Source organism: Tupaia chinensis, unplaced genomic scaffold (genome assembly GCF_000334495.1).
Source record: "Tupaia chinensis unplaced genomic scaffold, TupChi_1.0 Scaffold142061_1, whole genome shotgun sequence".
Lineage (NCBI taxonomy): Eukaryota > Metazoa > Chordata > Mammalia > Scandentia > Tupaiidae > Tupaia > Tupaia belangeri.
Genome location: NW_006201913.1, coordinates 22887 through 41658, shown reverse-complemented (window position 1 = coordinate 41658; position 18772 = coordinate 22887). Strand labels below are relative to the sequence as shown.

Below are 18772 nucleotides of genomic sequence, written 5' to 3'. Positions count from 1 at the left end.
CTGATCTTGCCACTAAACATTCCTTTCTTGCTTCTACACAAGCTGACAAAAATATTTCAGACGCCATTGCTGCACATAAACTACATCATTTGAATTATCACACACTCCACCTCATGTTTAAAATTACTCGATAACAGGCCCAACAAATTGTAAAACAATGTCCAGCCTGTCTTACCCTTTTGCCTACACCACATCTAGGTGTTAATCCTAGAGGCCTTATGCCTAACACATTATGGCAGATGTACGTCACTCATATCGCTGAATTTGGTACTACCAGATATGTTCATGTTACTGTTGATACCTTCAGCGGTTTCATTTTTGCCACGGCACAAACTGGAGAAGCTGGCAAACATGTTATTTCCAATGTGCTTGCCACACTCTCTGTTATGGGTAAACCTCAACAAATTAAGACAGATAATGGCCCAGGTTACACAGGAAACAATTTTGTCTTTTTTTGTAAATAACTCCACATCAAACATGTCACAGGGGTTCCATACAATCCCCAGGGACAAGGCATTGTTAAACGTGCTCATCTTTCCTTGAAAAATACTCTCCAAAAGCTAAAAATGGGAGAACTTTTACAGACTAAGGGCTTGCCAAAAAAACTTCTGGCACATGCTCTTTTTTGGTCTTGAAAAAGATGGAGACTCAGCCGCTAAGCGCTTCTGGCATTCTACTACCTAAACAAAATTTGCCTCAGTTTTGTGGAAAGATCCTCTGGACAATACATGGAATGGTCCAGACCCTGTCCTCATTTTGGGCAGAGGGTCTGTCTGCATCTATTCTCAGAAAATGTATGCTGCTCATTGGCTACCAGAAATATTAATCAAACAGATTGATTCTAACGAGCCATCCAGGGACAATGAAAGCCCTGAGATATCTCTCTCTTCTTCCACAGACCCACAAAATGAAGATCCTTCTTAAATACCAGATCCTGTTTTGCTTCTTTGACACTACTGCTGCTGGTTTTGATCCTGGTGCCGCTCCTCCTGGCAGAACAGGGGGGTCTCTGTCTTGCTTTACAGGAACACTGCTGCTTTTACACCAACAAGTCCGGCATGGTTTGTAACAACTCTCCGACAATCCTTTATGGTCTGCCTGGAACGGTCTCCTCCCTTTCCTGCTCCCTCTACTCGGTCCTTTCCTTGGCCTTTTAGTTGTTTGCTTACTGGGACCTGTTATATTTAATAGGCTCATGACATTCCTCAAACAACAAATTGACTCGCTAACTATGCAGCCCATTCAGGTCCTCTATACTAAATTAGAGATGGAGGACCAGCATCCCTACACTGATCTCGCCTGAGGCACTGAATCAGTTAGCCAAAGATGGGTAAGAAAGTCTGATGAACCCAATAACTGTTCAGTCCTTCCACCTAAGACAGGAAGCCCATCATAGCTATGGGACTCTCCAATGATGGGTAAGGATGGACGTATGGTTCCATAAACCGCTCCAACCTAAGACAGGCATGATTCCCCCAGGCATGTTCCTCATCTCTCAAATTAAAGCAGAAAAGGGGGACATGCGGAAGGCTGAGCACCAGCGAGTCTGCTGAGGCTATTTTTCATGAGTCTCTTACTATTGTCATCTTAGGCGCAGAAAGCAAACAATTACAAAACCATAATTGGCTCCCCTTGAAAAACCTCACCTTCAAAACCATACTCTGATTGGCCACTTCCCATAGCAAATCGGTGAGCTTAGAATCCCTCAGATTTGCATATCCGGCACCTCATGATTGGTCCACAAAGCAACCAATCATAACCCACTTTTACTACCCTTCATTCAACCAATCACGGCCCACCAACCTGTATATAACCACGATCCCTGACCCATAATAGCCAGACAACCCTGAAGACCCTGAAGAGTTGTGACACTGTGTCATCTCCGGACAATCCTGAGCTGTGACACCGCATCATCTCCGGACGACCCTGAGCTGTGACGCTGCATCATCTCCGGATGACCTTGAACACTGTGCATCTCCGTGCTGCCCACAATAAAGAGATGACCCTGAAGAGACACTGCATCATCTCCGTGCTGTGACAGAGCGCCGTTCATCCCGTCTCTCACTCCTTCCCTCAGGAAACCTGTTCGACTGTCCCGTGGGCCAGGACACAAGTCCTCACCCCAATTAATAAATACCCTCCACATGGACACCAAATTTGCGTACTTCAACAAGTAGATGAACTGAATAAAAAAGAAACACAGTGTTGGTCTGAGAATTATTTCATGTTGGGTAAAGTCTTTCAATAAGAAAAATGATAAATACTGATTGAATATTTAAAAAATAATTGTAATAATCATAATAATAATCTGGATAAAAATAATAAAAAGCTATTTGATGATGATGATAGGAATTTTAATGTCTTTGTATTGACTGATATACTTGGTATTCCTTCTGGAAAAAGGAAATGTAATACACTGTAAAGTTATATGTGATTCAATGTAATATAAACAAGATTATGATAATAATAAATAAAATTTTAAAAAGAAAAAGAAAAAAGAAATAGTATAGTTATAACAACATATGATCAAAATGTTTGCTTCATCATATTTAAGTCTATCTTTGACTCTAAGGCCATATTGGTTCAACTATTTGTTAGATTTGCCTTTCCATATACAAAGCATTTTGACTCAGATACCTGATAAAAAATATTTTTCTTCATGACAGAATGTGTTGGAGCACATGACAAGAGAAAAGAAGAGAAAGTGTGAGGGAGACAGATAGAACAAGAGAGAAGCACCCTCTACTGAGGAAGGCTATGCAAAGACGCTTCCTCTAGTCATCCAGTCCTCTGGATCCTGACTACAGGATCCAGTGAGATCTTCCCCATCCAGTGAGATTTCATGCTGACTAGATTCAGGACTTGAACCAGAGTCTTCACATGGCTTCCAACTCTGTGTGGCTGCACCACAGAGTCTGGACCTGATCATCAAGTTTGACAGTGATTATAGGAGGCAATGTGAACTTTGAGCTGAGGAACAGAACAGGATTTTAATGAGCGAATTACAGTATCATACACCCTAATATATTAAAGTCTACACTTCAGAGATATTGGAAGCAAGGACATACATATACATGAAAATCTGCATTTTCAGATTTTTCTATATTACATTACTCTATATTACATTAATGGCATTAGTTGTCAAATGCAATTTTTTTGCTTTCTAGTTGTTTTTTTCTTCTTGTTCTCTTTTCACATGGGCAGAACACAACCCCCAAAAGTTATTTTAATAACATTATACAAAATTGCTCCAAATTATATAAATCATATGAGAATACATTATTTTTTAAGAGCTGCCTAAGGCGGACAGCATGGTGGTTAAGGCACTAGATTCTCACATGGCTAAATATAGTTTGGGTCCAAGAACTGGCGATATGCTTTCTTACTTTCTCTCTATATCTCTCTCTCTCTCATCAGATAAAATAATAATAGTAATCACTTAAATGAAATAAAAATAATCATTTAATAAACAGCATTTTGAAAGAGTTGCAAGTCATTCTATGAGTTTATGACACTATCGAAGTGTTTCTGATACAAGGCTAGGAATAACATTGGGACAGTAGAAACATATTAAAGAAGAAAAAAAGACTGGATATTAAAGATTATAGAGAGATACATACAGTGCTACTTAAAATGTACACACTTGTACTTGCACAATCCAATCAGTCACAATTGTTGACTCTAAGTCTATAAACTCTGCATTTGGACATTATTTCAGCTCCAGGAAAATTATTTTTTTTCACAATTTCCCTCCAAAGACTATTTTCAGAGTCCTCTTTATGTCTTTATTCCTCAGACTGTAGATGAAGGGGTTCAGCATGGGGGTGACCACTATGTACATCACTGAGGCTGCTGCACTTGAGTGTGAACGGCTGGTAGTGGCAGCACTAAGGTACACACCCAGGCCTGTGCAATAAAATAAGGAGACAGTGGAGAGATGAGAGGCACAGGTGGAAAATGCTTTGTGCTTCCCCTGAGCTGATGAGATTGCACAAATGGAGGAAACGACCTTACAGTAAGAGTAAAGGATCCCAACAAGGGTACCACCACCCAGCAGCACATCTACAAAATAGATCACTATGTCATTAAGAAAGGTGTCCGAGCAGGCAAGGTGGACCACCAGATTAAGTTCACAGAAAAAGCGGGGGATTTCCACATGTGTACAGAAAAACAGCTGTGATGCCATTAAGCTTTGTGACAAGGAATGCAGGAGGCTCTTGATCCAGGATGCTAGAACCAGCTTTCCACACAGCCAGGGATTCATGATGACTGTGTAGTGCAGGAGGTGACAGATGGCCACGTACTGGTCATAGGCCATCACTGTCAAGAGACAGTCATCTACCCTGAAAATAGCGTAAAAATATATATCTGGGTGATGCAGCCTGCATAGGTAATGACCTCGTTCTGTGTCTGGATGTTCACCAGCATCTTTGGGACAGTGGTGGAGGTGAGACAGATGTCTATGAAGGGCAGGTTGGAGAGGAAGAAGTACATGGGGGTGTGCAGGTGGGAGTCTGAGATGGTGGCCAGGCTGATATGGTGGCCAGGATGATGAGCAGGTTTCCACACACGGTGATCAGGTACATGGAGAGGAAAAACCCAAATAGAAAGGGCTAGAACTGTGGTTCCTCTGAAAGTCCCAGAAGAAGAAATTCTGAAATTTGTGTATCATTTCCTGGTTCCATAACGACTATCTGAAAAGAAGAAAATAAGATGACTAATTTGACATGAACAGGAATTATTGCAAAGCTGAAATGCCAGAGTTAATATTTTGCAGTCAAGAGTTATTTTTTTGTTTATGTTTTGTATGGATTTAATCCCTTTTAGGCTTTCATAATGTCATGTTTGCTAGGACTTCTTATCTGATTTCTTTTTTCATGTAATCTATGGGATTTTTAACTTTTTTTTTTTTTCAAATAGTAGTAGGTCATATTTATGGAGTAAAATATGTTTCAGTTGGGTTTTGTTTTGTTTTAGTTTTACTATTGGGCACATTCACTTACCAGATGTAGAGACAGAGAGAGAGAGAGAGAGAGAAAGTGAGAAACCACCCCCCCCACACACACACACACACTCAGGGAATGGCCATCCCACAATCCTCTCTTCTCTCAGGATTTTGGGAGTACATGCACACATGCCTGGTACTTTTTTAAAGTTGCCAGGTCTGAGTCATTAACTGACAGTCAACTATGTGCAATCCAATAGCCTTAACCACCACACCACGAGCTGGCCCAATAACTGTAACTTTATATCCATTGAAAAACAACTCTGTTTTCCTCTTTCACTAATTTTTTGGCAACCACCATTCTGTTATCTGCTTCCATGACTTTAATTACTTCAAATACCTTAGTTCAGTGGCATCACTCACTATTTTATTTCAAAAGTCTTCCATGGATCAAAATAGATCTCTCCTCATTTGGGAGGTCAGCAGGTATCATAGAGATTAACATACTGGACACCAGCATGACCATTCATGGTCTGAGACCCAAATCCAGTGACGAAAAGTCACACTGGACATGTGTGCATGTGTGCCCAAAATCCCAAGAGAGAAATGGAGGAAAAATGATTTCAGTGTGGAAAACCCATGGGTGATTTCTCACTTTCCTTCTCTCTGTTTCTTTGTGTGTCTCTCTCAGGTGAGCACACATGCCCTATGGCCAAAATAAAAGTATCTTCTTAACTACTGTCATAGAATTTTCTACATTAATAAAAATTTGGAGTGGATTTGTGTACACAATATGATTGCCTATTAGATTTGCTAAGACATATACATATGTGTATATACATGTACATGCATATGTGTGTATATGTATGTATATATACGTGTGTGTGTATACAAATATATATATATATATATATATATACATACATAAAATAATTCAAAGTTACTCTGAAAATTTTATTTTAAAACTTCAGTTCATTTTTAAAGGAAAACATCAAAAGAATAACTATACTCAGACCCCCAGAGCATAAAACCACAACACTGGTATGATTTGCAATAATTTAAAAAGTTAACAGACTCATAAACCTATTCAATTTTACTAGCATACAAATAGCTGTAAGTAAAAACTCGTTAATATTCTCATTTTTAACATGAAAATAAAAATGTTTGGAGAGGTTTTTGCCATAGGGTGTGTGCGCTCACCAGAAAGACAGAGAGAGACAAAGACAGAAAGTGAAAAATCACCCCCTAGGGGGATGGCTACACCACAATTTCTTCTCCTCTATTCTCTCAGGATGTCAGGCACACACGCACATGCATCCAGCATGAGTTTAAGTCACTGGATCTGGCACTCAAACCATGGTCTACTACGTGGGAGTCCAGCAACATAGCCATTACACTAACTGCTGGTCCCAACACAAGAATAAAATTTTTCATGTGAATGCTCAATGTGAAAGAAGAAACTGTGAAATTTATGTGTCATGAAGTATAATTGCAAGTTATGAATTGCAAGCAACCCATTTATCTGAATCCTTCTGAAAATAAGAAATATGCACAAATATACTCATTTCAAAAATTCCTTAACAGACCCTAAAGTCATTGCACGTCTCATCACAACTCTGATTCTACTTTTCCTATTTTTTTTAACTGCAAATTTCTGTGTGCATGTTCTAATTTGACTGAAATCATTTTATTTCTCTTATTCTTCTTCACCCTCATCCAATTGGGTGTCTATTCTCATAATTAAAATGTCTACAATGATGCCTGCATTGCTAAGTTTAACAAACAAATGACTTGTTAGCATTTTAAATAAATTAATGAGAAATAACCTTGATCAGTAAGTAACCAAACACATCAATACCTTGGCTCTTGCTAGGCTGGTTTGGTTGTTTGGTGATCTCAGGTAGATGTTCCTGGCATCCATCCTCTCTGAACTGTTTCTGTGATACCTACCGGGCTCTTAGACTCACCTGTGTGGGCTCTCAGAGAGAACAGTCTTCTTGTGGAAGGGTGAATTTCTCCCTTGATAGTTAGTGGTGGAGACCACAGCTCTGTCCCCAGATAAGGCACAATGAAAGAATTAAGCATGGTACCCTAGCCAGACTGGAGATTCTAGAAAATTCAACTCTGTCTAGCCTAATGTTTCCCTCTCTGAGGGAAAATGACAGATGAAATATTTACAGCTCCCTATACATACTCATTAGATGAATTTTCTCATTATAACCTCTTAGCAGTTGATTTCCCTCATGGACACTGGTCTGGAAAGGAAAGAACATTTTCCTGCTCTGCTGATTTGCTGCTCTTGAGAGACCAAGACAAAAGTGTGATGAATCCAGTCTCTATTGCATGTTTTCTGGGAACTCTCCTACCTCCAAAGGTCATTTGCACCTTTTACCAACTGTTGAGTTAAAATTTAAAAGTCACAGGTCGGCATGTGGCATTGAGTTTAAGCTGCTGGATCCCACTTGGCTGAATGCATGATTTCAGTCTCAGATCCAGTGGATTGAACATCATGCTGGGCACATGTGCATGTGTGTCCAAAATCCTGAGAGGGGACTGGAGCAGAAGGGAAGGCAGCATGGCCATGCCTTTGAGAAGTGATTTCTCATTTTCCTTCTGTCTCTCTCTTTCTCCACCTCTCTTGGTGAGTGCATGTGCCCTACAGCAAAAGCTAAGAAAAAAAAGTTATCATCACATACTCCATGTGTATGTCTTGAGAAAAATATTGCATGCTATAGAAATGCACAATGATTGAATGTAAATAACAAGTCATAAAATAAAATAAAATGTTTTCAAATCTAACTGAGGAATTTGTCCATACTAACCCTTTGGATTACCAAAGCATAAACTGTGGAGGAGACACAGCTGTTGGTATCGCCAGAAAATGATAATACTGCCATTTCAACATGGGAGAAAACTGTGTTCACATGCTGCAAAACCATGTGTAGTCACAAAAAATCCTTAGTTTCATAATGTTTTTGACAAAATGTTTGAGAGTTTTTCACTCATAACATGCATTAAGAATGATCATGTAGGGCTACCAGGTGGCATGGTGTTTGAAGTGTGGATAACTGTGGTTCAAATCCCAAACCTAGCAGCTTGAAAATCATGCCAGGTACGTGTGTGTGTGTGTGTGTGTGTGTGTGTGTGTGCCCTAAATCCCAAGAGGACAATAAAGGAGATGGTATTGCAGCATCACCATCTCCTGTGGCCTGATTTGCTTTCTCAGTTTCCCTCTCTGTCTCCTCGGTGAATGCATATACCCTTTGGCATATTTAGGAATGATAATAATAATAATTAACAAAAAAAATATTTAAAAATTTTATTCAGGTGAAATTTCATGCTTTTCAGTTCATTCATTTAATTTCTCCATGATAAGGGCATTTTGTAATAAGTTTCACATAAGTATCAGAACAAACTTAAAGTCAAGTTGGAGATATTTAGCTCTCTGAGCTGGGAGTAGTATTTCCCACTTATAAAGGTATATGTGGTTCTGATGTTGAGGTCCTTGATCATTAAGGGAGAAAAGTAATTGACTGAACATGAAGGTCTACCTTACTTTGTACATTTACCTTATTTTTTTATGTCTAAATTTCTACTTGGTTGTTTTCAAGCTTGTACAAATGTTCATTCTTTATATTTCTACCCTCTCCAACTTTTTATTAAATTTTCTTTTAATATAAAAATGAGACTATCGGGGGCCCAGCAGTTAGCGTTATGGCTATGTCACTGAACTCCCATGTAGTCAACCGCGATTCGAGTCTCGGACCCAGTGGCTTAAACTCATGTGCATGCGTGCCCAAGATCCCGAGAGGAGAATGGAGGAGAAAAGGGATTGTGGTGTGTCCATCCCCCCTGGGGGGATGATTTCTCGCTTTCTGTCTCTCTGTCTCTCTGGCGAGTGCACGCACCCTATAGCAAAAACCTCTCAAAAAATGAGATTATAAAGGACTTCTGTGTTCAGGGGTGAGTTTTAAGCTCCATTAACTGGTACAGGGTGGTCGTCCCCATTCCATAAATATAAAGGTGGTTCTCAGGGTATAAACACATCCATCATTTCTAACATTTCTCTTTACTTGATGTTATGAACATTATCCTTTCTATTGGAATTACACATTAAATTATTGCATATTCATGTAATGCAGTGTTTGTTTCTTTTGTTTCTTTGGAGTTTTTTTAGGGTTTTGTAAGAGGGCACATGTGCTCACCTGAGAGAGAGAGAGAGAGAGAGAAAGAGAGAGAGAGAGAGAAGGAGAGTGAGAAGTGACCCTCCAGGGAGGATGGCCACCCCAATCCTGTCTCCTCCACTCTCTTCCTGGGCTTTTGACACACTCACACACACAAACACATACACACACACACACACACACACACACACACACACACATGCCTGGTGTGAATTTCAAGCCACCAGGTCCAGGACTTGAACTGCTGCCATCTATGTGGGAGTCCAGTGCCTTATTGGCTATGCCATAGGCTGGCCCCTACAGTATACTTTAGGAAAAAATGTGAGGGAGAATATTGCAGTTCTCTTTCAGGTAAATAGGAGAGATGGAAGGACATGCTTATTCATGCAGAAAACCTTGTGACCTTGACCATAGACAGGACAGAAATCCAAGCTCTCTTGTGGGTCATCCATTGATCACAAGGTCTTGAGAAAGTCCTCCAGACACTGGAGGCCAATAGTAGGTGATACTGACATTGATCATTCACTGCTCCTCTAGCAACTACGACAAAATTTAAGAAGAAGGAGCAATTTCATTTAGAACAATGGAAAGATTTATATTGACAGGCGACACTGGGAATGCTCCTGCAGAAACAGGGAGATGTATCCATATTGAAATAGTAAAACCCACCAAACAATACTATACACCAATAAGTAGAACTCCTCACACACAAGCAATAATCTGTCCTTCCTCAATGAGTAGAAATACAGCTGAAAAAGAATCATTTTCTATAGGAATATAATGTATAATTATAAGTTGCTGTATTACATTTAAGGTCATTTCTGACTCTAGGGCAGATTAAAACAAATTATCCTGATTTTATTTTCACATACATTCCACTTAGAGGCATGAGTTTAATTGTCAGATTTTGCTCTTCACTATCATGAGTGTTGTAAACACTGGGCTGAATAAGAAAACTAGATCTTAATAAGGAGAATAAAGCCTAGGCCAGCAGGTGATGTGCCATCTCTCCTGAGAGGACTCTCTCTCTCTCTCTCCTCTTTCTCTCTTTTCTTTTCACTTCTGTTTCTTTTCCAAGTTTGGAATTAAGACATGAAATACAAAAGAAGAAACTGAAATGTATGTCTCACGAACTACAGTTGCAAGGTATGAATTACAAACAACCAATTCATTTGGATCCTTCAAAAAATACAGAAATATGCACAAACACACTCATTTCAAAAATTCCTTAACCAACCCTAAAGTTATTACACATTTTATCATAACTCTGACTCTGTGTTTACTACTTCGTGACCTGCACATTTCTGGGAACATGTTCTAATTTGACTGAAATAATTTTTTCTTCTCATTCCTTCTTCACCCTCATCCAATTAGACGTCTAGTCGCATCACTAAATTGTCCACAATGATGCCTGCATTGTTAAGTCTGACAGATACATGGCTTGTTTACATATTTAATAAATTAATGATTAATAACTTTGTCAGGCAAGTAACCAAAGGCATTGATCTCTCAGTTCTTACTAGGTTGGTTTGACACTCAGAAGACCTTAAATAGTGTTCCTGGCATCCAAGCTCTCTGACCCATTCCTGCAGTACCTTCTGGGCTCTAAGAATCACATATGTGGGCTCTCATAGAGGATAGTCTTCTTGTGGAAGGGTGAATTTCTCCGGAAATGGTTGGTGGTGGAGACTTAAGCTCTATCCCAGACAAGACACAATGAAAGAATTTAACATGGAACCCTAACCAGTCTGGAGATTCCAGAAAAATCAACCATGGTTTGTCCAACCCAAGGCTGTACTCCTTGAGGGACAAGGAAACAAAAAATATTTACAGCTCCCTATATCTGCTCATTAGGTACATTTCCTCCTTGTAAGTGTAACCTCTTAGTAACTGATTTCCCTCGTGGACACTGGTCCTGGAAGAAAAGAAAATTTTCCTGTTGCTTTGCTGTTCTCGAGAGACTCCTTGGAAATACTGATGAATTTATCTTTATTACATATTCTCTGTAAACTCTTCTGCCTCCAAATGTCATTAGACCTTTCACCAACCATGAGTTAAAATTTAATTGTCATGGGTCAGCAGGTGGCATGGCAGTTAAGATACTGGGTGCTGTATGGCTGAATGCATGTAGTCCCACACTGGTGGCTTGATAAATCATCCTGGACATGTGTGCATGTGTCCAAAATCCTGAGAGAAGACTGAAGAAGAAATTAATATAGTGTGGCCATTGCCCCTGCATATTTCTCATTTTCCCTTTTCTCTCTGTCACTCTCTGGCAAATAGCTTTATAGCAAAGCTAAAAAATAAATAAAAATAAATAAATAAATATAAATTAGAAAAAGTAATTACATTGATGTTCTCTTGGGGCAACTAGGAGAAATCTGATGACCATGAATATTTTTACAGGAAATTTGTGACCCTGAATCAAACAACTGGGACAGGTCTTTGAACTCTGGTCATGAATTCTTGAGCACTAAAATATATATTGGATAATATTGATGACTGTTCATTCACTGCCCCTTCAGCAGTTATGAAAAAATTTTAAAGAGGGGGAGGTAATTTATTTTAAGCACTCCAAGTTTGTAATTACATCCAGCATTGACATATTCAGTAAGAAACAGGAAGATATTTAACAAAATAGCATAAAACACAACAGTCCTTCACCACAATGAATAAATCCCCTTCCACATGGACACTAATTTTACATACTTTAATAAGTGAATGAATAGGATGAACAAGGAACATGGTACATAGTTAATACAATGTAAGATCGAAATGTTCACTTCATCATATTCAAGTCTATCTCTGACTCTAAGGCCATAATTGTTCAACTTTTTTTTAGATTTGACTTTCCATATACAAACATTTGACTCAAGTAACTGATAAATTTTTTGAATTCATAATAGAATGTGTTGGTTCACAGGAGGAAAGACAACAAGAGAGAACCAGAGGGAGACAGAGAAAGAGATATAAAGAGAGAGAAGCACCCCTTGTAGGACACGGACAGGCTGAGACTCCCTTCTCCAGTCCCTCAGTCCTCAGGACCCTGACTACACACCCATCCAGTGAGATTTCAGGTTGACTGGACTCAGAACTTGAACCAGAGTCTTCCAACTCTGTACTCTAGTATGCTATCAAATTTCAACAGTGATTAGAGTAAGGAATATGAACTCTGAGCTGAATAACAGAACTGAATTCTAATGAGCGAATTACAGCTAATCAAACACACTAATATATTAATGCCTACATTTCAGATAGAGATACTGAAAGAAAAGACATACACATACATGAAAATCTACAGTTTTAGATTTTTCTATACTCTAAATTACAATAATGGTCTTAGTTGCCAAATGTCATGTGTTTTGTTTTGTTTTTGCTTTCTAGCTATTTTTGTTGTTGTTGTTGTTCTCTTTTTCCATAGGCAAAATAAAACCCAAAAAGTTATTTTAGTAACATTATACAAAAACTTAAGAGTTGCATATAGGGGGGACAGCAAGTGGCATGGTGGTTGAGGCACTGGCCTCTCATATGGACAGTTATGGTATGAGTCAGAGAACTAGCAGCATGTTTGCTTAATTTCTCTCATTCTCTCTTGCTCTCTGGTTAAGTATAATAATAATAATCAAATTAAATAAAAATAAAACCTTTTAAAAGAGGTTTTTGCTGTAGGGTGCATGTGCTCAACAGAAAAAGAGAGACAAAGAGGCAGAAAGTAAGAAATCACACTCCAGGGTGGATGGCCATGCCACAATCCTTTCTCCTACATTCTCCTCTTGGGATCTTGGGCATACGAGCACACACACCTGGCGTAATTTTAAGTCACCGGGTTCAGGACTCGAACTGCAGTTGACTACATGGGAGTCCAGCAACCTAGCTATTATGCTGAATGTTGGTCCCAATAAAAATAATATTTTAATAATAACAAATGTTTTTAAAAGAGCTGCATGGTATTCTATAAGCTAATGATACTTTCACAGTATTTCTGATACAAGGCTAGGAATAGCATTGAAAAAGTATAAAGATATTCAAGTAAAAAAATGGCTGAATAAGAGAGTGTAGAAAGCTAAATACAGAGTCATTAATATTGTACAGGCATATACTTTCACAATCTGATCAGAGAATCACAATGTTGGTGCCAAGGCTTTAAACTTAGCAATCATGAGCATTATTTCAGTTCCAGGCCAATGATATTTTCATAATTTTCATCAAAAGGATATTTTCAATGCCCTCTTTATGTCTTTATTCCTCAGACTGTAGATGAAGGGGTTCAGCATGGAGGTGACCACAGTGTACATCACTGAGGTTCCTGTACCTGAGTGTGAGCTGTGGGTAGCTCCAGCACTAAAGTATACTCCTAAGACTGTACAATAAAATAAGGAGACAACTGAGAGGTGAGAGGCACAGGTGGAAAATGCTTTGTACTTCTCTTGAGCTGATGAGATTGCACGAATGGAGGAAACTATCTTACAGTAAGAATAAAAGACCCAAGTGAGGAGACCACCACCCAGCAGCACAGATGCAAAATAGGTCACCATGTCATTAAGAAAGGTGTCAGAGCAGGCCAGGTGGACCACCAGCTTAAGTTCACAGAAAAAGTGGGGGATTTCCACATGTGTACAGAAGGACAGCCTCAGTGCCATTAAGCTTTGTGACAAGGAATACAGGACAGTTATGATCCAGGATGCCAGAATCAGCTTTCCACATAGCCAAGAATTCAAGATGACAGTGTACTACAGGGGATGACAGATGGCTACGTACCGGTCATAGGCCATCACACCTGGGAGGAAGTCATCCAATGCTACAAAGACTAAGAAAAAGAACACCTGGATGATGCAGCCTGCATGAGTGATGGCCTTTCTCTGTGGTTGTTCACCAGCAGCTTTGGGACAGTCATGGAGGTGAGACACATGTCTACAAAGGACAGGTTGGAGAAGATGAAGTACAGGGGGATGTGCAAGTGGGAGTCTGAGATGGTGGCCAGGATAATGAGCAGGTTTCCACACACAGTGATCAGGTACATGGAGAGGAAGAGCCCAAATATAAGGGGCTGCAATTCTGGTTCCTCTGAAAGTCTGAGAAGAAGGAATTTTGCAATTTGAGTATCATTTCCTGGTTCCAAGATGACTCCCTAAAAAAGAGGAAAATATGATGGGTAATTTCACATGTCCAGGTATTACTCATATCGTTGAAATACCATAGTTAATACTTTGCAGTCACAAAGTTATTTTTTATATTTTTGTATGAATGTAATTCTCTTTAGGCTTTCATAGTGTCATCTCTGCTTTGGACTTCTTATCTTCTTTATTCCCATAGGTCATGTATTCTACATGATTTTTGACTGATTTATTTATTAACAAAAAAATAATAGTTTATATTCATGGAGTAAAATATGATGTTACAATGGGATTTTATTTGTTTTTTGTTTGTTTGTTTGTTTGTTTGGGTTTTTCTATTGGGCACATGCACTCATTGATCAGAGAGAGAGAAAGAGAGAGGGAAAGTGAGAAATCATCTGCCACATAGAATGGCCATTACACAATACTCTCTTCTCTCTTCTCTCAGGATGTTGGGAGTACGTGCACATGTGCCTTGAAATTTTTTCAAGCTACTAGGTCTAGGACTTTAACTGACAGTCGACCATGTGTGATCCAGTCTCTTTTTTTTTTGGAGAGGTTTTTGCTATAGGGCACGTGCGCTCGCCAGACAGACAGAGAGAGACAAAAAGAAAGAAAGCGAGAATTCACCCCCCAGGAAGAATGGCCATGCCACAATTCCTTCTCCTTCATTCTCCTCTTGGGATCTTGGGCACACATGCACACATGCCCGGCATGAATTTTAAGCCACCGGGTCCGGGACGCGAACCATGGTTGACTGCATGGGAGTCAAGCGACATAGCCATTACGCTAACTGCTGATCCCCCAGTCTGTTTTTTTTAATTTATTTTACATTCCTTCACTGAACATCATCTCAGGATACAAAATGCAATTTCCCATCCAGAATACACTGTATAGTGGCTTAATCATACTTGTTACTATCAACAAATTATTTTCCATTTCTTGTTTCTTATATATATGTTTTCCCCCTATTTCTCACTCTATGCTATTTCCCAGCCTACTCCCACACTATCTCTGGTATCTGCTGTTGCTTTCCATTCCTTTTTTCCCCCATATTTTATTGATTCACAAAATATCTTAATTAATCTAACTTTCAATAGCAAGTTTAGCTGATATATACATATCTGTGAATACATGTCTGACTTTAGGCATAAACTTCAGTGAGTAGAATGAATAGACTGTAAAGTAGCGCCTAGCTGAGGCTATATAGCTTACTATGGTCATGAGATAGGTATTTCTTTTAATGTTTTAATTTCAAGAAAGGCAGTATTAGCCCTAACAATTCAAAATCAAAAAATGTTAACAGAACTTTGCTTAAGACCTAAAGCCAGGAAACAGATTAGGATTTTGTTCAAATAGTAGGTACATGGACCTGTCCACAACTCAGGAGAAGACAAAACTCCTTAACTCTGGAAAACAAAGCATAGAAGAATATCAGTAATGTTTTAGTGAAAAGTCATAAAATTCTATTTCACCAGTTCAGACTCACATACTTGGTCTATCGTGTTCTGATTTTTTAAATTTAAATCCAGCCACCGTAACCACCACACCATCAGCTGGCCCAATAACTGTATCTTTATATCCATCGAAAAACAACTCCAGGGCCAGCAGGTTGCATGGTGGTTAAGGTGCTAGACTCCTACATGGCCAATTGCCATTCGAGTCCCAGATCTAGTGGAATGCTTTCTCACTCTCTCTTTCTCTCTGTTTCTATCTGGTCAAGTTGAATAATAATACTTAATAAAATAAAATAAAATAAAATAATTCCATTTAAAAAATAAATAAATAAAAAAGGAAAACAGCTCTGTTTCCCCCTCTCACCAATCCCCTGGCACTCAACATTCTGTTTTCTCCTTCTATGACTTTGACTACTTCAGATACCTTAGCTAAGTGTGATCACTCAGTATTTTATTTCAAAGTATTCCATGGATCAAAATAGATAACCACCCATGAGAATGGCCATTCCACAATACTCTCTTCTATTTTGATCTCCATATTTTTATCCATTGATTCAGACAACTGTATTATAAGATCATAACTTGGGGGACCAGCAGCTGTCATACTGATTAAAGTGCTGGTCTCCAACTTGGCTGATTATGGTTCAAGTCCCAAAACCAGTGGCTTGAAAATCACACATGTATGCATGTGTGCCCAAAATCTCAAGAGGAAAATGGAGTAGAAGGGATTTCAGTGTGGACAATGTCCCAACGGGTGATTTGTCACTTTCCCTCTCTGTCTCTCTCTCTCAGGTGACCACATATGCCCTATGGGGAAAAAAAAAGTATTTATGTTTACTACTGATGTAGACAAATTTTTCTAAGTTAATAAAAATTTGGGGTGGAGGGGTATGTAAACAATATGATAGCCTACTATATTTGATAACACAAAAGTTTTCACATTCGCCCAGCATATATTATATCTATCAGTTTATATTATATCTATCAGTACATAAAATAATTCAATGTTATGAAATTTATATTTTAAAATTTTGATTTATTATTAGAAGAAAAAAAAAAAAGAATAGAATATACTCAGATCCCAGAACATAAAAACAAAAAACTTCCATAATTTGCAATACAGTAAAAAGCTGACACTTGCAAACCTATTCAATTTCATCAGCAAGAAAAGAGTTGTAAGTAAAGTCTTTAATATCCCCATTTGACCTTTGAATAAATTTTTATGTGAATTCACAATGTGGAAAAAAAAACTGAAATGTTTTTGTTATGTCTCATGAAATACTGCCATAAGGCACAAATTGTAAGTAATCCACTCATCTGGATTCTTAAAAATTTCAGAAATATGCACAAATGCACTCATCTCAAAAATTCTTTAAAAGACCTAAATGTCATCGCTTATCTCATCACAACTCTGATTCTACTTTTCGTACTTCTTTATTGCAAATTTCTGTAGACATGTTCTAATATAACTGAAATACTTTATTTCTCCCATCCCTTCTTCACTCTCATACAATTGGATGTCTAGTCCCATCACTAAATTGTCTACAATGATGCTTGCATTGCTAAGTCTGATGGACACCTGGCATTTTTACAAATTAAATAAATTAATGAGAAATAACTAGGTTAGTCAAGGAACCAAACACATCAATCTCTCAGCTCTGGCTAGGCTGGTTTGGCTCTCAGGTGATCTCAGGTAGATGTTCTTGGCATCCATTCTCTGAACTGGGCCTGCAGTACCTACCAGGCTCTCAGACTCACCTGTGTGGTCTCTCAGAGAGCACAGTCTTTCTGCAGAAGGGAGAATTTCTCCCTGGATGGTTGATGATGGAGACCAAAGCTCTGTATTCAGACACAACACAATGAAAACATTAAGCACGGTCCCCTAGCCACACTTGAGATTCCAAAAATATCAACTTGTTCAGCCCAAGGCTGTCTAGTCCAGTCCAAGGCTGTACTCTTTGAGGGATAATGACAGAGAAAATATTTACAGCTCCCTATATCTGATCATTAGGTACATTTCCTCCTTTTAACTACAACCACTTAGAAACTGATTTCCCTCTTGGACACTGGTATGGAAAGAAAGGAACATTTTTCTGCTGTTTTGCTGCTCTTGAGAGACCAAGTTGAAAGTATGATGAAGCCACTCTTTATTACACATTCTCTGGGAACTATCCTGCCTCCTAAGGTCATTAGAACCTCTAACAATTGTGAATTATCATTTAATTGTCATATGTCAGCTGATGGCATGCAGATTAAGGTACTAGATCTCAAATAACGGACTACATGGTTCAAGTCCTGAATCCAGTAGCTTGGTGGAAATGTGTATGGTTCAACCACTGTGAAGAACAACATGGAAGTTCCTCAAAGATCTACAAATAGAACTACAATATGATCCAGCAATTTCACTCCTACGTATCTACTTGAAGATAGGAGAATGCTCAGTTGGAAAACTGCATGTACATTTATGTTTATTTTGATATTATTCACAATTGCTAGACATGGAACCAACCCAAATATCCAAAGGCAGATGAATTGATTGAAAAAGTGGAGTACATATACTTTATGAAATAGCACTCAGTTATATAAAAAGGCCCTGGCTTTTAATAGAAAATTGCCAAATATGGAAGATTTACTGTTAAGTGAAGCAAGCCAGGCTATGCAAGAGAGACACTGTATGTCTCCACTTAATATATACAGAGTGTTGGCACTTCATGACAGAAACTAAAAGTTTAGAGGATATAGAGGCAGGAAACCAGCAGTTAGCATAATGGCTATGTCGCTGGACTCCCATGTAGTCAACCGCGGTTCCCGTCCCGGACCCGGTGGCTTAAAAAACTCATGCCGGGTGCATGTGCGTGCGTGCCCAAGATCCCGAGAGGGGAATGGAGGAGAAGGGATTGCAGCGTGACCATCCCCTCTGGGGGGTGATTTCTTGCTTTCTGTCTCTATGTCTCTCTCTGTCTGTCTGGTGAGCGCACGCACTCTAAAGCGAAAACCTCTCCAAGAAAAAAAGAAAAAGGATATAGAAGCATAAAAAAATGGTTATGGATACTGGAGACATGTGGGAAGAGC

The 18772-nt window shown here is 38.9% G+C and overlaps 2 pseudogenes; both read right to left on the bottom strand.

The window, feature by feature from the left end:
- Positions 1–3739: 3739 nt before the first annotated feature.
- On the bottom strand, positions 3740–4685 carry LOC102499861 (olfactory receptor 7A17-like; annotated as a pseudogene).
- An 8649-nt stretch (positions 4686–13334) lies between these two features.
- Positions 13335–17157, bottom strand: LOC102503198 (olfactory receptor 7A17-like; annotated as a pseudogene).
- Positions 17158–18772: the final 1615 nt, after the last annotated feature.